Here is a 23,697-nt window from a genome sequence, read left to right as displayed (position 1 = left end):
CTGACAGGGACCCCCCCCCCTTATCCCCCTGCAGTCATTTTCACCCCAGAGAGGTCAGACTGGGGTGAAAGGTCAAGGTGAGAGGTCATGAGACCTGCTGCTTCCCTGGGGTGAACAGGATTCCCAGGCGGCTTCCCCCACCCCCTGACTCCAGGGAGGCTCTGAAGCCCCAGGCAGCCCGTGGAGAGCTGCCCCAGGGCCCGGTGGGGGACATTTGTGCCTCTTCCCTCACCAAAGGAGGGCATAGTGGTGACTGCTCTCAGGTCCCAGGCCACAACGAGGTCCCTCCAGCTCCCACCACCGTGCACTTGACCTCTTCCAGGTCCCTGTCCCTGCCCTGAAGAGAGTTTGCACCGAGTCCATCCTTGACCAGGGGAGGCTGGTCAAAGTCACAGCCACGGGGGCCCTTGCCACCGTGTCCCAAGCACTCTGACTTTTTTTTTCCAGAGGAAGCAGAACCTATGAGGCCTCACCCTTCAGCCCCATTTCATTCTTAGAATAAAGCCCTGTTTCCGGTAATTAGGTTTGATGGCTTTGGCGGGGGAGGAGTGGGGAGGATACAGAATACCAAGCTAAGGGAGACTCGTGACAATTTCTCCTTAGGGCGAGAGGAGTAAGCCGGGCACGAAACACTGGCAGGACTGGGAGAGCTAGAAGGGAAGGCTGACCACTAACACCAGCCCCCCCGCCCCAACTCCCATGGACTCGGTGAGTTGACATTTATCAAAGGAGCTGCATGTACTCGCATTTAATTTCTTCTCCTGTATTGATCACTGGGGACCTTTCCTAGTTCGGGATCACAGAAAGCACCAGTGTCTGCCAGGTGGTCAGCCCTTGGCACATGGGTCACTCTGGGCAACTGTCTAGAGGGTAGAGGAACCTCTTCCATTGGGTTTTCTGAGATAGCTGAGGACAAGTGCCCTCCCCTCCACGCACACCGCCTTCAGAGATTCAGGGATCTCAGGTGTGCTAACCCTGCGATTTCACATATCTGGAAACAGAGGAAATACTCAGCCTTTCCACCACCAACTGGGACCAGATCTCTGGAGGCAGGCACAGGGAAGGGATCCCGTTTTCCGCCTTGGCCTGAGTGCCGTGGCGCTGTCCAAGGACTCCCAGCTTCCCTGAAGCAAGAGAAATGCCCTGGCAATGTTTGGCCCCCACCTGCCCACAAATTTTGGCTTCAAGGAGCCTTGAAGGGAGAGGACCCGCGGGTCCTGTTGGTCCGGGACTCTTGGGGATGAAAGCCTACGCCTGGTCCCACTGCAGCCTCGCCGGCCGCCCACGGGCTCCGTACTCCCCCTGCTGACCAATCCCAGAACTACATCATCCGTTTTGCTGGGTGCAAACCCCTCAGAAAGCAGCGGGAAGTGCCCACTGGTACCAGGAGAACCAACCTCTGTCTCACTATGGAAACTGGCCTGTTTTAGTTTCCTTCCTTTAATTTGCTGATTATTCTGGGGGAATTGAAGATGAAAGGAGGGCATGAGTCCAACAAGGTTGGTTACAAACGCTTCTCTCCTTCCAGGGAGGATTTGAAGACCAGTCCTCTCTATTTTTAGAAGAAGGGCAACTGTCTGTCTCAGGTCTTCCCTGGTGGCTCAGCAATAAAGAATCTGCCTGCAATGGAGGAGAGGTGGGTTCAATCCCTGGGTCAGGAAGATTCCCTGGAGAAGGAAATGGCAACTCACTCCAGTATTCTTGCCTGGAGAATCCAATGGACCGAGGAGCCTGGCAGGTTACAATACATGGGGTCACAAAGGGTCGGATACAACTGAGTAAAACTAAACAAAAACAACAGCTGTCTGTAGCTAGTGATTTAGATTTGACTTTTAATGGGCCATCAAGATATATCATGAGGGAAAAGTGAAGGAGAGTTTTTTTCTGTGAAGGACCAAGCAAGTGTAAGGTGGGACCCCAGGGGCGAGTGAGGGGAGGAGTAAGCAAGGGGTAAGTAAGTAAGTAAGATAGGGGACCCCAGATTTAGGGACAAATCTGGGGAAGGGGTTCATGAAGCTCCTGAGTCAGGAAGTGCTGCTGAGTGGACGGTGAAAAGGGTCATTGAGGACACTGTCTACCAGAGTCATCATCAGCCAATGCCCACTGCAGAGACAGCCCCACAGTCTGTGCCCAGGGACCTGCCATTGGATCACCAAGGCTGCACCCAGGATGGGAAGTTACTCTATCTCCACCCCATTACCTGGACCCCTGGAGCGCTAAAGCAAGTCTCTGGATCCCTAGGCAGGTGTGGAGAAGAGTTCTCATGCTTGTACTTGGGAGGGAGTTTAAGGGGAACACAGGGAACCCCCTGCCAAGAATCTGCTTGCAATGCAAGCGATGCTGGTTCTATCCCTGGGTTGTGAAGATCCCCTGGAGAAGGGAAGGGCTACCCACTTCAGTATTCTGGTCTGGAGAATTCCATGGAATATATAGTCCATGGGGTTGCAAAGAGTCAGACACAACTGAGCGACTTTCACTTTTTTCACTTCACAGGGAAGCCCCTTATACACAAGATCTTCTGGAGGGTCTTGTTCAAGAACTGAGCCCCCTGAGATGAAGGGGTCATGCCTTCATTTGAACTGCTCCACAAGTGGTCCCACCCCAGGGAGGGCCTGGAGGGGGAGGGGGAGTAGCTGGGTGAGGCTGGGAGAGGTGGAGAGGGGGAGAAGGAGGAAAAAAGGGAGGGAAGGGGGAGGGGATTTATGTTAATTCTTGGCAGAGAGTTGAGGGGTCTAGAGGTGGGGGGGTTGCAAGGCAATTTGCTGCTCCACGAGGGTTTCCCTAGCTCTGGGTGTGTTGAAGGCCAGATGGCCCAAGGTTGGGTCACACCAGAGTGGCCTTACTGCCCCTCCTCTGCATTTCTCAGCATTGCTGGTCCAAAGAGACTCCTTCAGAGAAGAACATGGCTGGCAGAAGGCGAAAGACACTGCAGAGGGAAGGAAGCGCAGCCCTGCTGCCCTGAGTATTAATATGATTTAGTAGATACACAGGTCACCCTCTCATGACTGAAAGCCATCCTGGAATGCAGGTTTGCAGCCATTTCTAGGCAAAATGGTGTGATGAGATGAAATAGCTCAACTCCTTACCATTAAGTCATGAAGGCCGTGGCCGTCGTAAATCTCAGTGTCTGCAGCCTTCTCTGTCCTGCATGGAAGCACAGCACAGCCAGTGCCAGCTGCCTTGGTGGGATTCTTATGGTCCTAGCAGTGTCTCTGAAGACTGGGCAGGCTTCAGAACCAAGGACTATGAGGGGACTTGAGATCCACACTGAATGTTAATTATTTTTCCTGGGTGATCTGGAGTTTTTCCTGATCTGAACTAGCTCAAATCCTCTACAACTCGTATCAGACAAGCTGGCCCTGCCACTTAGATATCTGATCACTTTGGGCAGGTAAGCTTATCTCCCTGAATCTTTATTTCCTCACATTAAAGGGTGAGCAAGGTAGTTTTTGAGTGTGAAATGATATAATAATCATAGTGTGCATCCTGGTACAAAATATGCCTTGTATCCTTTTCTTACAAAGCCTGGCTCATTTCTGTCCCCTCTGCCAGGGGTTTCTTTCCCCTGTTGTCTTCCTGGCTAATTTTTAATCCATCCTTAAGGTGCCCCTCCCCAGGAGGTCCTTCCAACTCAAACAGAGCTGATAGCCTGCTTCCTTCTGTAACTGTACTTAGGGCCATTTCACATGGTGGTTTTAAGATTTAGAGGCAAGATAACTGAAGCATGGAAATGGCTGGATTTGCTTTGTGTTTAAGGAACTAGAAAAAGGGAGATGGATTAAAGAAGGTAATGGTTGGGGAAAACTTCAGACTAATGGGTTTGGGATTAAGGGAGATGTAATTATTGGAGTTAGGAATATAGTTCCTCCCCCTGGCTAGTGGGTGGAGGAAGAACGTGTCTTGTCGCTCCGACACTAGGCCTGTAATTCCACTGGTGGCCACCAGGTGTCAGTGGTGTCCCTAGGATAGCTTGAGTGTTGAGAGGCTTCCTCTCAGTACTCCTCCCATCCTGTAATAACGAAGTTAGAGCTGCAATTCTTGCTACTCCTGCCCTGCCACATCTTGTGATGACATTTACTGGCATCCCTAAGAATCCACCTCAAGGACTATGAAGAGCAAGTTCAATTCTTCACAGACTTAGGTACTTTAGAACTAGTAATATGACACCTATGACGTACTTCGAGATGGCGTGTGGTGTCAATGTAGTTGAAAAGCATTGGGCTAGAAATGCTGAGAAGCAAAAACTCCAGTGAGGAGGTTGTCACTGTTGAGATTTTCCTGGTATCTTTTCAGAGAGGCAGCAGAGAGGAGTTATTAAAAGCATGACTCTGGAGCCAAACTGCCAAAACCTGTCTCCACCACTTATCAGCTCTGAGAACTGAAGCAAGATTTACCCTCTCTTTGCCTCAGTTTCCTCATCTGTGAAATGGGAGTCCTACTAGACCAATCTCTTCTGGTTGTTGGGAAGACTAAATGAGTTAATACAATGCCAAGTGCTGAATCAGTGTCTGCCACATGGCAAGACTTGAGCAAGTATTGCTATTGCTATTGCTAAGTCACTTCAGTAGTGTCCAATTCTGTGTGACCCCATAGACAGCAGCCCACAAGGCTCCCCCATCCCTGGGATTCTCCAGGCAAGAACACTGGAGTGGGTTGCCATTTCCTTCTCCAATGCATGAAAGTGAAAAGTGAAAGTGAAGTCGCTCAGTCATGTTCGATCCTCAGTGACCCCATGGACTGCAGCCTTCCAGGCTCCTCCATCCATGGGATTTTCCAGGCAAGAGTACTGGAGTGGGGTGCCATTGCCTTCTCCGGAGCAAGTATTAGCTCTTATTATTATTAGAAGAGGCCCCAACTTACCCAGTTGCATCAGATATTAGGTCAGAGTGTTGTTCTTTTAGGATCAGACATGGAAGATTTCCTTGGTGGTACGGTGGATAAGAATCTGTCTGCCAATGCAGGGGACATGGGTTTGATTCCTGGTCTGGGAAGATTCTACATGCCACAGGGCAACTAACCCACGTGCTGCAACCAGTGAAGCCCACACGCCTGGAGCCTGTGCTCCACAGCAAGAGAAGCGTGCCACTGCAATGAGAAGCCCGAGCACCGCAACTACCAAGGAGCCCCTGCTTGCTGCAACTAGAGAAAGCCCACGTGCAGCAATGAAGACCCAGAACAGCTGGGTCTTTTTAAATAAATAATAAAAAATAAAAATAAGAAAAATTTAAAAGAAAGATCAGACATGGAGAGATGGTAGGAAAGAGTTGATCAAAATACAACTCTCATCCCAGCAGACAGGGCTTCGTGGGTGGGTCCTGCCTTAAAAGGGCCTCGACTTCTCGTTTCATGCTCTTCTGTTGCTGTCTTGATAGTCTTAGTCAAGCATGAAGAAAGGACCTTGCATTTTCATTTTGCATTGATCTTGCAAATAACAGAATGATTCCTGCAAGCAGCTTCCTTTGAATGCAGAAAGCCCTTGCCCTCCTCTTCCTCTTCGCACACCAATTTCTTTCTCCTCCCATCACAGGCAGACCCTCCACCTGGGGAAGGTTTGCCTCAGACTGAGCCTTTCCCCTGCAACATTTTAAAGAAAAGGGCTCAAGAATCTAGCAGTGCTGAAAGAATTTCAGAGTGAACACTCGGAACCTGTCACCAAGAGCATTTCCTCTGCTTGCTTCATTATCTCTTGCTAACCGTGCTAACGCTTCTAGCTTTTAGTCTGGACCAAGAAAGGCCTCTTGGGCTTTGGGATCAGAGGATGGCCTGCAGGAAAGGACACTGGGGGTGAAAGGGGAAGGTGGTTGGGGGTTCTGGAGAATCTCCTGGGGAAAGGCCCTGTGGAAAGGAGGTGCAGCAGCAATTAGGGCAAGTTCTAGAAAAGCAAAGAGCAGCCATGTGCTCACTTGTGTCCCTTTGCAGCCCCATGGACTGTAGCCTGCCAGTCTCCTCTGCCCAGGGGATTTCCCATGCAAGAATACTGGTGTGGGGTGCCATTTCCTCCTCCAGGGGATCTTCCCAACCCAGGGATCAAAGCCCGTGTCTCTTGCGTCTACAGCATTGGCAGATGGATTCTTTACCACTAGTACCACCTGGGAGGTTAGAAAGGCAAGGAAGGTGTCATTCTGGAGTTTGTGGACTGAGATTTCCCACTTGTGGCCATAGTTCTGGTTAGTTCATTGTATAGTTTCTTCCACCTTCCATGCTCTTCCAAGTGTTTCTCACAACGAGGTCTGGTGGGCAGACCCTGGCAGCCCCGGGAGGGGGCAGGGAGTCTTCTCCCCACACTGCAGCTGGGGAGACTGAGCCTCAGGAGTTCTTGGCATCACCTGCCCAAGGCTCTAAGAGGCACCCTGGGAACCACTCCCAGGTCCTCAGACCCAACGATAGGTCTCTTTCCTTTGATCCCATGGAGGGGGGTGGGGGGCGGACAGCAGCAGCATCACATTCCCCTGTGTAATTTGAGGGAAAAATCCCCAAACTTTCTCTCTTGAAAATAGAGGGTGTCTGAGCTGTGATTTACCTTTGAGAGTGTAGTTGGGCCAGGAGAGATCCCATTTCAAAGGGCTTCTCTGGACAGTGCCGGCTTTTCCCTGCCCGCCCCAGCTCCCCACCCCTCTCCTGAGTGCCACAGGCGGGTGACACCTGTATTATTGCTAAGGGTTAAAAAGCCCCCGAATCAATAAAACCCATTAACGAGTGTTGGTACCTCGAAGGCTACAGATAAACCCCTTCTGCTCGGTGAGTTCAATCCCATAAAACAGCTCTCCCCTTTCGATCCTGGCATTCATTCGATAGAAAATGTGGAGAAATTTTTAAAAGGTGACTTACTAATTGCCTGTAAAATAAAAGGCAGATGGAAGCTTTATTACAGTTGAAGGAAGTCGGGAATATTAAGGTAAAATGTCAAATAACAATTGATTTTCCTCAGACATAAAGGGACGATTTATGGCTTCCTAGTTACTACAAATGAGAAATTATTTGAAGTTCTAAAAAGTATGAGGCGAAATAAAGATTAAGTAGAAGATGAAATCATAGGGATTTCTCGGGGAGGTGACTTCAATGCCCCTGGGACTAGGATTCATGTGGCTAGGGCCTCAGGCAGCCGGGGCTTCACGTGGTAGTTTCAAGATTTGGAGGCAAGATGTCTCTAAGGAGTGTTTGCTTTGTTGGAGGAAGTAAGAAAGGAGATGGGGCAAGAGACAGTGCTGGTTAAGGGTAATTTCAGATGGAGGGGGTTTGGCATCCAGAGAGATGGGATTATTGGAATTGGGAGTATAGCTCAGCTCGCTGGCAGGCAGATGCTCAGATCTAAGAAAGGATAGTGTGGGGACTACAGTGGCTTTCTTCCAGCCAGCCTCTCCTTGTTCTTCCAGGCCACAGCACAGCCCAAGGCCCTGTACTGACTTTTTCTGGTCTGGTCTAACCTGATCTCCACACTGAGAGCCAAGGAGAATTCACTTCCTGGCTGCCAGACCCTATTCTAAGGCTCATCGCCACCTGGAGTCCCCCAGAGACTCCTTGCCAGTAGAATCAGGGCAAGTTGTTTATTTGAGAGTTGTGTGTGTGTGTGTATGTTAGTCATTCAGTTATATCCCACTTTTTCCAACCCCATAGACCGTAGCCTGCCAGGCTCCTGTGTCCATAGAATTCTCCAGGCAAGAATATTGGAGTGGGTAACCATTCCCTTCTCCAGAGAATCTTTCCAATCCAGGGACTGAACCTAGGTCTCCTAAGTTGCAGGCAGATTTACTGTCTGAGCTACCAGGGAAGCCCTTATTTGAGAGGTGGTCACAGCCAACTCCAGCAGGAGAGTGGGAAAGAGAGGCGGGGAAGGGAAGGCAGCTGACGAAGGCTGTGTTATCAACCTGGAGAATGTTATCACACTGTGGATGATGGGGGTTTAATCTCGCTGGGGGACTCAGGGAGCCAGTGGGGGAGCCATACCTCAGAGCGATCTGCCTAAAGGACGAGGGAGCATTTATACACCAAGTCCATTCTGTCCTTGGATGAGTGTGCTGAGGGAGCTGGGAGCATTCATGCTGTGGCACTTCTGGGCCCTCAGACAGTCACAAGTTAGGTCTTTTGGGGCTTCCCTGGTGGTTCAATGACAAAGAGTCAGCCTGCTGATGCAGGAGACACGGGTTCGATCCCTGGTCCTGGAAGACTCCATGTGCCTTGGAGCACCTAAGCCCATGTGTCACAACTTTTGAGCCTGTGCCCTAGAGCCCACGTATTGCAACTACTGAAGCCCTCGTGCCTGGATTACTTACTGCTCCGAAACAAGAGGGGCCACTGCGATGAGAAGTGCATCTAGCCACCAGCCACAGCAACTAGCCGGTGCAACGACGAAGGCCCAGCACAGCCTAAAACAAATACATTTTTTTTCAAGTTTTCTAAAAATTGTTAGGTCCTTTGGGCTCCAAGATGATGGGACCCCGAGGCATATGGGCAGGGTACCCACAGACTCTGCCTCCATGCTTTATGTGTGTATATCAATCTTCAGCACTCCCATTATGTGCAAATCAGAACCCCCACTTTATGGCAGGGACACGGTGGGTGTGGAGAGGTCACATGACTTCCCCAAACTGGTAGGGCTCAGCCTGGAGTGGCTGAGCTCACACCTTTTCCTTAATAAAAGAGAAGAGTCCAGGAAAATGTGCTTCAATAAGCTGCCAGGCAGGCTAGGCAGGCCACCAGCTAGACTTCGAGAATGACCACCACTGCCCACCTCTTTTTCACAAATTTTCACTTTCCCTCTTCCCCTCAATTTGGATCTGTTTCCTGGGAGCTCTCCTGGGAGCTCCTTGAGCCACCTCCCTGTCCCTGAGGACCCAGGATGGAGAGAAGAGTCACTAGACTGGAGCAGGACCCCGAAGAGCCATCGGGAAGAAGCCTTCCGGCTCTGTGGCTCCTGAAGCCAGGAGGGGTGGCAGGAGCTGGTGGCTGAGAACAGGAGACCCTGCGGCGGGGGGGGTGCATTTTAGGGGAGGGGGGATGCCCTGGAAACAGTCACCATTTCCTTAGTTTCTCAGAAAAGAGGAGGGGGTGGGAGGCATGTAGTGATGACCCTTGGAGGAGAATAGCTTATTCTCCTAAGACTGAGGTGGGTTTGTGATTGCTGTTGTTCGGTCACTCCGTTGTAAAGAATCCGCCTTAATGCAGGAGACTCAGGAGATGTGAGTTCAATCCCTGGGTCAGGAAGATCCCCTGAAGGAGGAAATGGCAACCCACTGAAGTATTCCTGCCTGGGAAATTCCATGAACAGAGGAGCCTGGCAGGCACAGTGCACGGGGTCGCAAAGAGTCAGACACGACTGAGCAACCGAGCTCGCATGGAGAACGACGAAGGCATAGAATGGAATCCCCAGTCAACCCATGATGATCACATACCATGAGTGAGAAATAAATCTTGGTTATTAAAAAAAAAAGAAAAAAAGCCCTTACTCCCTCACCTTTTCTGGCTTCTAGAAGCCACTGCACTATTCTAACCTCTTTTCTGTTCTTAGTTCTCTTGACTCTCCTGCCTCCCTCTTTCATTTACAAGGATCCTTTGGATATTGCACCCAATGAGGATAATCTCCACATCCTTTGTTTAATCACGCCTGGAAAGTCTCTCTTCCCATGTAGCAAGTAACATATTCTCATTAGGGCAATGAAGGGATTAGAGCATCTTTTGAACTTCATTTTTTTTTTTCAGCCACCCATGCTGCTTGCACGGAGAAGCCTGATGTGAAGAACTGACTCATTGGAAAAGGCCCTGATGCTGGGAAAGATTGAAGGCAGAAGGAGAAGGGGATGACAGAGGATGGATGGCACCACCGACTCGAGGGACATGAATTTGAACAAGCTCTAGGAATTGGTGATGGACAGGGAAGCCTGGCGTGCTGCAGTCCATGGGGTCACAAAGAGTCAGACAAGACTGTGACCGAACTGAACTGATGTGGCTTGCATGGTTCCCAACATGATCTTAGTTTCCCAACCAGGAATTGAACCCATACCCTTGGCAGTGAAAGAGTGGAGTCCTAACCTCTGGATGGCCAGTGGTTAGTCCCTAGGATGTGGACATCTTTTAGGGGTTGGAATAAAGACCAGAGTTTCTTGTCTCATTTATTAGCCTTGGGCCGATTTTGGTGACTGTGACCATGAGTAAGGCACGTCCCCTGTCTGGGCCTTGGTTTCCCCACCTGATTGCAATGAAGATGGACCTCTCCAGCTCCTCCAATCTGGTTTTTTCGCTGGGGGAGTACCTTGGGTGCCGGGGTATAGTCATTCTATTTCAAGACCTGCCAAAGGCCCACAGCGGTGTGTGCTATGCCATGTGTGTATATGTTTAATTTTTTATATTTGGATGTAGTCCTAATCCAATAAATGCTTAGGAGGTTTCTACAGAAGAGATTAATTTTTACTAGAAAAAATATAATTGGTGGATGTTAAGGCGACTGCCCTGACAAATCCGCCTTGGCCATATATCTGAGAAAGTAAAAGACCCGATACGCTTGCACATAAATATGCCATCCTCCCTGCAGGCCCCGGCGAAGCACTCCGGGGAGGTTTCCCTCAGTGATTTATTCTTCATTAATAAGCTCAATGCTATATTAGGATCAGATTTATGACTCTGCCTTTCCAATATTTCTGACACTTCATCAGCCAAGAATTACAAATGAAATCTTGAAACTTTGTCGCTTCTCCCAGCTGGTGTCCAGGATAGGGAGGTCTGAGGAGCAGGGCACAGAGGCAAGTTTTAGAAGAAGGGACAGTCAGCTTGACTTTGGATGACTTTATTTGTTTTTAATTAGTTGACTTTTGGCTGTGTTGAGTCTTCACTGCTGCTCATGGGCTTTCTCTAGTTGCAGCGAGCAGGGGCTCCTCTTGATCACACTGCACGGGCTTCTCGTTGCCGTGGCTTCTCTTGTTGCGGAGCATGGGTTCTAAGGATCCGGTTCAGTCACTGTGGCACATGGGCTTAGTTGCCCCGCAGCGTGTGGAATCTTCCCTGACCAGGGATCAAACCCATGCCCCCTGCATTAGCTGGCAGATTCTTAACCACTGGCCTACTAGGGAAGTCCTGGGTGGCTTCAGGATTGGATGCAGCTCGAGACGTGAACAGTTCAGGCTGGAAAGTTGTGACCACAACCACAGCAGCTGCAGTGACGCCAGTGACATTTAGCAGAGGCCAGCCTTGGTGCCAGGCACAGTGATTCATTCATTCATTCGACAAATATTTATCAGGCCTTTACTGTGCCAAGTGCTATGTGAGTTGCTTGATGACTGGGATCCAGCAAAAGACAAAATGAAGCAAAGATGAAGATCCTGGCCCTGATGTGGACGATGCCTAGCGGAGGTAGGGGATGCTAATCAGAAAAGTGTGAACATGATACATCTGAAAATATATAGTATGCTTGCAGATGATAAGGGCTTTGCCATAAAGCAGAGTAAAGGGAGCCAAGCATGCTGGTCATAGTGTTAGTTAAGGAAGCGCTTCAACTCATCTACTCAGGGGACTGCGATCATTCCCATTTCACAGATGAGGAAAGAAGTGGCTCAGGTGGACAAGGAGCCACACAGTGAGATGTAGGGACAGTTTGCAAAATGCTGTCTCAGTCTTCAGTGTCCATTCTTCCCTTGACTGCACACCAGAATCCCCTCGCAACTTGAAATATACTGTCAGCTGGGTCCCACCTACAGAGGGTCTGGGTGCAGAGTGGGACTTGGAAGTGTTTAAAGGGCCCACCCGTGATGCTATTGCACCATGAGGACTGAGAAGCACCAGCCTCAGGGCCAAGTTCAGGTGTTAAAGGCAGAAAGGACTGCCATAGAATTTCATTGCTGCCCCTCCACCCTCCATTTTCTCACCTGTAAGATGCAAGATGTGGGTTTAAATATTTGGTTCCAGGACATCCCTGGCGGTCCAGTGGTTAAGACACCACACTTCCATTGCATGGGGCATGTGTTTGATCCCTGGTCAGGGAACTAGGATACTGCATGCTTCGGGGTGCAGCCAAAAAAGAAAAACCTTATGTTCCTACCCTGAGGATGGCGTGAGAGTGGCATGTGGCCACAGTGCTCCAGTCCCCTTGGCCCCTCCTCCATGTCAGCCTTCCAGTCAAGCTGGCCCTCCTGACCCTAGAGTGACTCTGTTATTTCACTCCAGGAGCCAGAAAGTAGACCCGTGGTCACTCTGTAGTGCTGACCAGTGAGCGCCTTTAGTGGTCACAGTAGCCTGCAGTGATTTCTGCGGATGCCCCCCAGCATGTAAGGTGGCAGGACGGGGACTCTGTCAGTCACCCCCATTCTGTTCATAAATTCATAGTGGGTTCCAGCATGGATGGTGGCACTCTCTTATCTACCCACCCCCTCCTGTGACAGAAGGGATGAACAGAAATATCTGAAAAGTTTAAGGTGCTGGGCAGAAAGGGCAAAATGGTGGGTATATGTGTGAGGTATGTGTAGGGAAGGCAGTGAGAGTCTGTGACTGTACTCTTGGACACTGGATATTCACCCAAGGCCGGGGAGGCTTCCTGGAGGAGGAGGTACTGGTAGAGGCTAAAGAAGTGAGGCCGGCTGTGGAGGTTTGGAGGGTGTTGTGAAGGGGACCCACTGCCAGCATCCCCCACCCTGAAGAGGACTCCTTCTATTCCTCCCCTCGTTCTTTTCCTCCAAGGGGTGCTCGCTCTGCAGGGGAACGGCTCGAATACCAGCAGGGAGGCGGGGAGGGTAAGATAGATCCCAGCTGGGAAGAGCCAGGAGATACAGGTGGAGAGAGAAGATGGTTCCAGGCTGGGTGGGCCTGGATACCAGGCCTGTGTGCACTTGAACTTGCTGGGGAGCCAGAGAAGCTTCCCGAATGGGGAAAGGGCAGGATGACAGCCCGACTAGGGGGCGAGGGGGGAACTGAGTGGCAGCAGGTCACATGAGGACCCTACACAGATGCTCCTATCAACGTGCTTTGTGGCTTGAGGTGTCGTAACCGCCCAAGCCTCAGACCCAGGCTTATTTGTTTAAAGGGAGGTTATGGTGATTGGGAAAAATGATTAGGTAAATAACATGAAAAGTGCTTTGGAAAGCATAAACCACAGTGTGAGTTCTGTTGCTAGTGTTTGAGGGACTCATTGAGCTAGTCTCTGCTGGCTGAGAACCACTGCAGTAAAAAAGAAAGAAAAGAAAGATGTTTGTATCTTCTGCTTCTGGACTAAAATTCATTGACATTGATCTAAAATGACCAATTCCATATGAACATTTTCTTTATTAGCTGCCATTATATATATATATAAAATATATATTATACACACATATATATATATATATAATATATTATATTATATATATACACACACATATTTGACTGCAGCAGGTTTCTTAGTTGGGGCATGTGGGACCTAGTTCCCTGACCAGGGATCAAACCCAGGCCCCCTGCATTGGGAGTGCAGAGCCTAACCCACTGGACCAATAGGAAGTGCCTATTAGCTGCCATTTTATTTCCTAATCATGGACTCAATGGACATAAGTTTGAGCAAACTCCAGGCGACAGTGAAGGACAGGGAAGCCTGGAGTGCTGCAGTCCATGAGGTCCCAAAGAGTCGGACATGACAGCGACTGAACAACAACAACAACAAATCAAATTTAAGGTGCAGGTAGATTTACTCCAGTGCTCTTGCCTGGAAAATCCCTGGATGGAGGAGCCTGGAAGGCTGCAGTCCATGGGGTTGCTGAGGGTCGGGCACGACTGAGTGACTTCACTTTCACTTTTCACTTTCATGCATTGGAGAAGGAAATGGCAACCCACTCCAGTGTTCTTGCCTGGAGAATCCCAGGGACGGCGGAGCCTGGTGGGCTGCCATCTATGGGGTCACACAGAGTTGGACACGACTGAAGCGACTTAGCAGCAGCAGTAGCAGATTTACTTTTGTAAATAGGACCTAATGGATTTAGTTTTGCCAGCAGCCTAAAAAGTTCCACTGGCTCAGACAGGAATGAGACACCAGTTGGAGGTGCTGCAATGGACAAGGTCTTCTGACCAGCACTCTGGCACCTGTTTCTCAGCTAGACTGCTGTAGAATTTCCTGAGCCTAAAAACCAGATTCCCCCCTCTCTCACCTTGAAGTTATGTTTCTCTAAGTCTGGTATGAGGCCCTGAAGCCTGTGTTTTAAAAACTTTACAAATATCTTAGATGACCACCTAAGTCTAATATTTATAGTATTTCCCCTCATTCTTCATTGTCCTCTTCACCCTGGAAATGGTCCTGCTGGGGTGCAGTTCTAAAACTGGACACAAGATGTCGCTTTTCAGTCACAATTCCCCAGTGTGACCGGGCAGGGAGGCAGGTGCCTTCTGCGGAGAAATGGTGGCCTTCCCCGAAGGACCAAGGCCTCGATGTCCTGGTTCCTTCTCGAAGTACAGCTTCTCCATGGATGTGAACTGTCTTCGCTGCCAGCCTGCCCTGCCTCAAACAAAGACTCTCAACAGACAAGAGCTGGGAGCAACCAACCAAGCTATTACTAGTTCCTTGTGTGTGTTTGGCCTGGAGAAAGGAATGGCAACCCACTCAAGTATTCTTGCCTGGAGAATTCCATGGACAGAGGAGCCTGGCGGGCTACAGTCCATGGAGTGGCAAAAGAGTCAGACACAATGACTAAACAAGAACAAAATTGTGTTCAGAGCCACCAAAGACAGAAATATTAGAGCTAAAAGGGACCTCAGAGCAGTGCAGTGGGTTTTGAACTTAAAACAAAAGATGTGGTCTTGAATAATATACTTGGTTGTATATTGTTGTATCTCTGCCTCAATTTCCTCTGTAAAATGGGATAAGAATATACACTGTGTGTGTAGTCGATACGAGGAGAAGAGAACGATGCACGTGAAGCGCACGGTCACGGCCTCCGTGAGTGGACGCTTTTCTTGTCACTATGGTTTTACGTATGGGTTCCCTGAAGCTCCATGAAGGGAGGTGACTTGCCCAAGGTAATAGAGTCAGGGCGTGCTGGATCCGGGGGCTCCAGCTCAGAATTCCTGTTTCTCATTCTACCACTACTCTCAGTGCTCTGATTCTTCCTTTAGGGAAAAGTCAAAACCCCAGAAGATCGTGATTCTTTGCCACCCCATGGACTGTAGCCTGCCAGGTTCCTCTGTCCATGGGATTCTCCAGGCAAAAATACTGGAGCATGTAGCCATTCCCTCCTGCAGGGAATCTTCCTGACCCAGGGATCGAACCTGCATCTCTTGCATCTCCTGCATTGGCAGGCGGGTTCTTTACCACTGAGCCACCAGGGAAGCCCAGAAGATAGACAAAGGCTAATAAAAGATGGCTTTTGAGGCAGTTGAGTTCTACCTGAAGAGGGGAAACGCCCTGATCATGGCTTGAAGACAGAGTGGTGAGTTCCCCTCTGGCCTTTCTCTGGTTTGTGGATGAGAATGAATCTCCATCCCTGGGACCATGAGAAGCACAGGATCAGACCAGAACATCAAAAAGACTTGTCAACGTTCAGTGTGATCAGAGAGCCCCCGACCCTTCCCCTGCCCCGCTCCCCCATCCCTAAGAGAGGTGGACCCTCTTAGGAGGCCATGAACCCAAGACGTGGCACCAAACTGGGATCCCAGAGCCCTCAGCCTAAGTCTGGTTCTACTGCAATTTGCTTTTTGTCAAATCACTTCCTTGTTTGTCAACTGGAGAAGTTGAATGAAATTATTTGGAGGGTTTCCTTCTGGCTCTCGTAATCCTTACGTGCTCACCATGTCCTCTTCAATTTAGTCCAAGAAACAGTCCAAGAAAAGGTTAAGCCATGGCAGTCCCCTCCCAGTGGTGGCAGCCCCTCTCCCTCTTTGGGCAGGAAGGTCAAGGGTGAGGCCAATACAAGAGGCAGTCACTGTTGCCGGAAATGATAACACGGACTCCCTAGACTCACACTTGTCCCCTCTGCCTGAAACCTTGCCTGTGGCACCCTCATGAAGACGTTGGCCAGGCGCAGGAGAGCGTCTCAGCCCTTCTCTGAAATGGATATGCTGGTCTCACCCGCACCAGGCTGGTCTCATTTGCCTTCATTTTTAGACACATTCCAAACTTTTCAGCAAATTACAGTGTTTGCCAACTGGCCGTCTGGAGCCCAGGAGAGATGCTATTTATAGGGCACTGGGACGCCATCCCAGAGCAGCCTGTAAGAAATTGGGCCAGAGTGGCTGGGGGTGGCGTCCTGCACCCTGGGGACGGGCTGGGGCTCTTGGAGCAGACTGGCAAAGCTGAGAAGCCTATAGCAAGGCCCACTAGCACAAGTCCATACCAGGGCCCTGGGGTCTGCCCGCTGTGCCCTGCACGTCCGAGGCTCTTTGGAGAGTCCTGAGAGCCTCGGAGAGACAGAGGTACTGCAATGACTGCTGAGCAAAGTCAAGGTTAAATCTCACTATGGATCCGCTCTTGTTCATGCTGATCGCTACCCCATTTCACTCCATTCACTCCCTCTCTCCCCGTCCCTCAGGGCCTGGGCGTCAGCTCCATCACCACCTGGGAGTGTCAGGTCACCTTGATGGGCCTGGATTTTCCCCATCGGTGCAGAAGGTGGATCTGAGCTCCAAGGGTCATTCTAGCTATCCATGTGAGACCCCGGCAGGTGTCTAGTACACAGCAGGTGCATAATAAATGTGTTGGTGTTCCCACCCTCTTCAGTACTGGGCATGATGGCACACAGAGAAGAAATATGAATAAATGTGGTCATTGTCCTTGAGAGGTGGGGCACAGGTCAGCTGGACACGCGCAGGACAGAGCATGCCCTCGTGTTTGTCCTGGATGTTGCTATTCACAGAGGGATTTGTGGCACGTGCCGCTCCCTATAAAGTGTGGCCATGCCCTTTCTTGCTTTCCTTCTTTGGCTGCATTGGGTCTTAGTCGTGGCATGCAAGATCTTTGTTGCAGAGTACAGACTCTTTAGCTGCGGCACGTGGGGGCCATGCCCAATCTCACGGGAAGCACTGCATCTCAGAGAAGGTGAGGATTGGCAAGTGGGGAGGTAAGTGGGGAAGGGGCCGAGACCTCCTGGTGCTTTTTTGGGGCTCTGCTGTCCATTTTAACATGCTCTCTTGGAACTTCTGGATGCTGGGTCTCCCCTCTGCAGGGCTCCCCGGTTTCCAATAAGAACTCAATTTTCTTATGCTCTTTCTTCTCTCTTCTCACCCTTGGAAAACTCTTCTGCTCCCAGAAAAGGATTTGGTTTGGTTGTTTGCACCACAGCTCACGCCCAAGTTACTGTGGGGTCCCAGATGCTCAAGAGACTCGGCGTGGTGCTGGAGAAGAGCCTTGAGAGTCCCTTGGACATCAGAGAGATCAAACCTAAAGGAGATCCTAAAGGAGATCAACCCTGAATATTCACTGGAAGGACTGATGCTGAAGCTGAAGCTCCAATACTTTGGTCACCTGATGCGGAGAGCCAACTAATTGGAAAGACCCTGATGCTGGGAAAGATTGAGGGCAGGAGGAGAAGGGAGTGACAGAGGATGAGATGGTTGGATGGTATCACTGACTTAATGGAAATGAATCTGAGCAAACTCTGGGAGATGGTAAGGGACAGGCAAGCCTGGCGTGCTGCAATCCATGGGGTCGCAGAGTCAGATACGACTGAGCGACTAAACAACAACCCAGGTGCTGGCTCCATTTCCCACTGGGGAAATCGAGGCTCTTCTCTGCTCGGAAGAGGTGTGGAAAGGCAACTGTTAAAGACTTCTTTTTTGTTCCAGATAATCTGATATATTTTTTTTAACCACACCATGTGGCATGTGGGATCTTAGTTCCTTGACCAAGGATCAAACCCGTGCCCCCTGCATTAGGAGCCTGGGTCTTAACCACCAGAATGTCAGGGAAGTCAACATCTCTTTTAAAGGGAAGCTTTAACTGTTCTTACATTATAAAATTTTTTTCTTTTATCTTTTCTGTGTTTTCCATTTTTCCACGATGAGTATACATTATTTATTTGTTTTGCCAACAAACTTGACAACTTAATTAAGCTGAATGATATCAAAGACAAATTATAAAAATTAACTCAAAGAATAACATCCGAATAGCCTAATATCAATTAAAGAAATTGAATCAGTAACTAAAAACTTCGAAACAAAGTAAAAGCATGCATTACTTTTACAATTAAAAAGGAAATTTTCATCTAAAAGAACAATCAGACTCAAGGCAAGATATGCTTAAGTGCCCAGAAGCCAAGTGGCAGGAGAAGCCACTTGGCCACTGAGGCTCTGAGTGGCCCCACCTGGAGGGAGGGGTGGGAACGAAAAGATAGGGAAGGGTGGTGGGGGCTTCCTGGGGGGCTCCAGAGGCTGTAGGCTCCAAGAAGAAAGAGGTGGATTATGCTGGGTACCCCTCTGCTCCTCAGCACCCTGGACAGTGCCTTGCACACAGTAGGCCCTCAGTAAATACCTGTTGCACTCAAGGCAAGGTGAAGACAGAGGTGAAAATGTTCTGGAAGTCATGGCGAAGGACAGGGTCCCATTAGGCTGGAGGGGAGGGTCTACCCAGGGAACAAAGGTGACCTGAGACCCAACTGGAGAGGCTATTCAGTGCTGGTCCCAGGAGGGTTTCTCCATCTCCGGGAGAGAGCAGCCACCCAAGGTGGGGGCTAAGGAGTGACATTTTGAAATTGGCATTTTATCAAAATGGAACCGGTGGTCCAGGGGTGCTGACCTGTGAACTTGAATGGACTCCAGGGGTGGGAGGGGATCTACAGACCTCCTAGGCCTCAGACAGTCTCTGAGAGCCTCTCCCCTGGGGATGGCCTCAGTTTAGGCCAAGTCTGGAGTGTGAGGCTGCCTTGAGGGACATGGCTAAGTAGGGAGCTCTTGATGGAATGCCCAGGGTCCCAGAGAGAAGATGGGGCTGGAGAGCTGGGAGTCATTCCCACCTTGAGAGCTGACCGAGGGGAGCAGGAAGTGGAAGGGTGGGTGTTGGGAAGGCCCAGTGAAGGGCTGGGGAAGCAGAGAACGCACTGGGGGTGCTGGAGACATCGGAGGGGAGTAAGCGTAGGGAAGGGTCACTGAGGCAAAGGGTAGGGAAAGCCTCACAGAAAATCAGGAAGATGAAGCTGGGAAAAGGCCCCCGGACACTGGCTGGATTGTGGCCTACAATGGTCCTTTCCTTGCAGGTCTCAAAGCAGGGGGCTCAGCCAGTGACTTCCCCAACCCCTCTGCCTTTGCACGTGTTCTTGAGCTCTTTCATCAGACAGCTTACGAGTTATACTAGATGATGGGAATAAAAGTCCACATCCTTCCCACAGGGTCTGGCCCCAGGACCCTTCCTGAGCCATCTTGTGTCACCCCCACTCTGCCCTTCCGTTGGCTCCTGCTCCTCCAGCCTCAGACTTGCTCCTCCAGGAAGCTCATTCCTGCCTCGGGACCTATGCACTTGCCATTTCCTATGACTGAAATTCCCTCCCCTAGATAAAGCCACATGACTCATCCCCACTTCCTTCCCCCAGCCCCCTTATCAAAGAGCCTTCCCTGGCTGCCCTAGCTCCGTGGCACCTACTGCCCTTTTCCTCTTCTCCAGCTTTCCTTTTCTTCCTGTCTCTATGACCCCCTGACATGGTGCATTTACATGTTGGCTGGTTTCTGTTGTTGCTGCCCATCTTAGTCAGCTATTACTGAAGCAATGCTGTGTAACAAACCACCCCAGTACTCAGGGGCTTAAAACAACAGCATTTCTTTTGCTTATTCGTGAGTCTGTGGGGCCTCTGGGCAGCACAGCTCCAGGTTGTAGCTCCAGTGCAGATTCAAGTAATTCTTCATTGTCCTCGGACCAGTGGGACTTAGCCTTTCCATGGCAGCAAATGGCAGAAACTTAAAAGCCAAGTTAAATGTCACAGCATATTTAAGGATGCTCATAGTGTTGCTGTTGTTCAGTTGCTTAGTCATGTCTGGCTCTTTGCAACTCCATGGACTGCAGCACACCAGGCTTCCCTGTCCTTCACTATCTCCCAGAGATTACTCAAACTCATGTCCATTGTTTTGATGATGCCATCCAACCATCTCATCCTCTGTCACCCCCTTCTCCTTCTGCCTTTAGTGTTTCCCAGCATCTTTTCCAGTGAGTCAGCTCTTTGCATCAGATGGCCAAAGTATTGGGGCTTCAGCTTCAGCATCTGTCCTTCCAATGAATAGTCAGAGTTGATTTCCTTTAGGATTGACTGGTTTGATCTCCTTGCTGTCTAAGGGACTCTCAAGAGTATTCTCTAGCACCACAGTTAGAAAGCATCAATTCTTTGACACTCAGCCTTCTTTATGGTCCAACTCTCACATCCATACATGACTACTGGAAAAACCATAGCTTCGACTATATGGACCTTTGTTGGCAAAGTGATGTCTCTGCTTTTTAATATGCTGTCTAGGTTGGTCATAGCTTTTCTTCCAAGGAGCAAGCCGCTAACATTTTACTGGCTAAAGAAACATCTTGGCTAAGTCTAATATCAGCAAAGTGAGGAAATATATACCCCTCACAACAAATGTGTGGATGTATGGGTATGGGGGGTTGGGCGGGGTGGGAGGGGAGTGACTCTTTCCATAACCGCAGTCCAAACTATCACATCCCCCAGGAACTTCCCTGGTGATCCACTGGCTAAGACTCCAAGCTCCCAGTGCAGGGGGCCTGGGTTTGATCCCTGCTCAGGGAACTAGATCCTGTATGCCACAATAAAGATCCCATGTGCTGCAACTAAGACCACTGCAGGCAAATAAATAAATATATTTTAAAAACTCCCAATCTGTCACATCTTTCAATAGAACATAAACAGGGGCTAGAGCTGGGGCCCAATCCAAGTTTTATCCCCAGCATATAGACTAGTTCTCGGCACATAGCAAGGGTGCAATAAACACTTGTTGAAGGAATGTATAAACTAGCCGTTTAGCGTTCAGATGACAAAGCTGCCCATCTCCTCCCAGCTCCTGTGCCTAAATGTTGGTTGTCTCCCTATCTCCCTAACACAGCTCCCCTCCCCCCAGCCAACCTGGGCCCAGGGATTGGTGCTGTCACAGGAGACATGAGAGCCTCCTGTCTCCCTTAGGCTCCCAATACCTTTGAGAACCAGTATTCTCCTTCCCCAACGCACCTGGACTCCATCCTCCGGGATCCCCTGGAAGAAGCTTTCAGGGCTCCCCAAGCTTAGCCAGATCTTAACATCTGGCCCCACTTGCCCTCCGAAGCTTGGCCTTGTTTTCTGATCATAGCTTCATTACTCCTATATGACTGCCGGTCCTGGCCAGCCGTGAGGCAAGGGGCAAAGGGAATCTGTTTCCTGGGTCTTTGACTACTGAAGAGTTTGTTCAGCTGGATTGAAACAAAGAGCTGCTATAAAGGATGGTATTGAACAATCAGTGGAATTAGAAAATGGACTGGAAATTAGATCATAGTATTGTGTTGGTATTCAACTTCTCGAGATTGAGCATTTTCCTGTAGGGATGTAGGAAAATGTCCTTGGAGTATTTGAGGAGGGGGCAGATCATGATCTCTGCAACTTACTCTTAAATGGTTTCGCAAAATAAAAGACTAAGAAGAATAGCGGTGTATTTTATTATATTAGATATATGTATGCACAGCAAGAAAGAATGAAAGCAAATATGGCAAAATGCTAAAAATGGGAAATTTTAGGTGACAGGCGTTTGGATGTTTTACAACATTCTTGCAACTTTTCTGTAGGACTGAACATTTTCAAAATAAGTTTGATAATAAAAACAAAAGCTGACAGGTGGAGCCTTTCAAACATTCTCTGAGGGAGCTGCTTCCCCCTTTTTCTGTCCTGTCCTTTTCTCTCAAGCATCCCTACTCCCCACCCAAGGGCCCAGCATTTTGTTTACTAAACAACTCAGCAATGAGCTCTCACCCCCTGATTCCATCAATTATAAATATGCTTGCAACTCACCACAGGGCAATTTGTGATGGACTGTGGTTTGTGGTGAGAGTAGCACCATCCAAGTTCACCGCAGCCTCGAGTAGAGGCGAGGGCTGGGGCCAGACACAGGGCTGTGGGGGCGGCAGGGGCAACCAAGCAGCCCTGCCACCTTCCTGTTTGTCGGCCGAGAGAGGCTGAGGAGGGCAGTGTGCAAGTGGGTCGCTGCTCAGGCTGGCTACTGCTGCCAGGCCAGTCTGGGCAGGTCTGTGCCGCCAGAGCCAGAGGCTTCTCCAGAACCTTCTGAGGTGTCCTGGCTCCTGGGAACCACGGAAACACTCCCTCCTTCATGTATCAATCCGTTTAATCTGCACAACAAACCTAGGAAGAGCTATTGTTATTATACCCATTTTGCTGATGAGGAAACTGAGGCATAGAGAAGTTAAGAAACTTCCTCAAAGTCGTTGGTAAGTGACAAAACCAGGTTTTATTCTCTTAGCCATTATGCCATATTACTAAGTGGTTTGCATTAATAGATACTATGTATGTTTAACTGACACCTAATGATTCTAAGATGGCACCCCACTCCAATACTCTTGCCTGGAAAATCCCATGGACGGAGGAGCACGGTGGGTTGCAGTCCATGGGGTCGCTAAGAGTCGGACACGAGTCCGACTTCACTTTCACTTTTCACTTTCATGCACTGGAGAAGGAAATGGCAACCTGCTCTGGTGTTCTTGCCTGGAGAACCCCAGGGATGGGGGAGCTTGGTGGGCTGCCATCTATGGGGTCACACAGAGTCGGACACGACTGAAGTGACTTAGCAGCAATGATTCTAAATCATGAGTAGCAATAATTTTACTGCTGCTACTCATGATTTATAATCAAGAGGGACTCACCTCCCTGCTGATAATGTCTTTTCCCTGGGTCAAAGCATCTATTAGCTCCTACTGTCACTTTATAAAGTAGAAATCCATGATCTGTCATACAAAGCCCTCTTTCCTATCGAACTTCCTATTTCTTCTTTCCCCTTTCTGGTAATAGCCTTTTCCCTACCAGCCTTACCGGGAGTTTAAAGGAAGCTGACCCTGCTTTGCCATGCCACAGACCAATCACATGACCAGGCTTGGCCAATCAGGTCACAGAATCCCCCAGCCATAGTGGCTGGTGTAGGGAGGGACACATGACCCTCCAGAGCCAATGAGGATCTATTCTGGGACTTCTCTCTGAACTCTTAGGAAAAGAAAAGATGGGGGGTCTGGGAGACTGAATGTGAACCAAGAGCTCCTACAGCCACTGTCGGTTTCAACCTCCAAACAGTTTTCACTCTTTTGAACAATTCCAAATCTTAGGTTTTTCCCTACATTTCTTCCTTTCACCAATACTGTCATGGCACTGAAGGGCTTATGTGGTTTCTGAGAGTTTCACCCTCTGGCTCTCCTGGTCACAGTGACGGTCTGAGCCCTGCTTGCTTTCTGCTGATGGTGGAGAAGGATTTAGCCCTCCTGCCCTTCTTCCTTGGTTAGTTCTCAGACTGCAGTGCTCTTCCTTGCTCTTCTCCCACACAGGTAACAAAAGAGAGAGTTAGATTATGGCCCTAAATATTCCAGAGGCTGGTGGTGAGGCAGAGAGAGTCCAAAATTGGGGCTAGAAGACTTTGGTTCAAGTCTAAACTTTGTGATTTATGAACGGAGTGTTATTATGCATGATAGTTAATCTCTCTGAGGCTCAGTTTTCCCATCAGTAAAATGGGTAGTGCCAAAGGTTAAAGGAGATGTGGTGTTTTGAAGTATTCTCTAAACTACAGGGCACTATGCTTCCTGATTGTTGCCTCAAC

General features: G+C 49.5%; 1 long non-coding RNA gene across 2 annotated transcripts; it reads left to right on the top strand.

The window, feature by feature from the left end:
• The first annotated feature begins 587 nt into the window (after positions 1-587).
• LOC147351497 (uncharacterized) lies at positions 588-10,105 on the top strand. 2 transcript variants are annotated; one of them, XR_015148408.1, is made up of 2 exons: positions 588-708; positions 9,697-10,105. It is a non-coding gene; the product is annotated as an uncharacterized LOC147351497 (long non-coding RNA). The 2 variants fall into 2 exon arrangements; XR_015148409.1 differs by lacking the exon at positions 588-708 and adding an exon at positions 9,160-9,394.
• The last annotated feature ends 13,592 nt before the right edge of the window (positions 10,106-23,697 follow it).

This window comes from Bos grunniens, chromosome 19, assembly GCF_055505025.1.
Source record: "Bos grunniens cultivar Pamir isolate PY7600 chromosome 19, Bosgru_T2T1.0, whole genome shotgun sequence".
NCBI lineage: Eukaryota > Metazoa > Chordata > Mammalia > Artiodactyla > Bovidae > Bos > Bos grunniens.
Note: the sequence above shows the minus strand (reverse complement) of the source record. Positions and strands in the feature narration are given on the sequence as shown.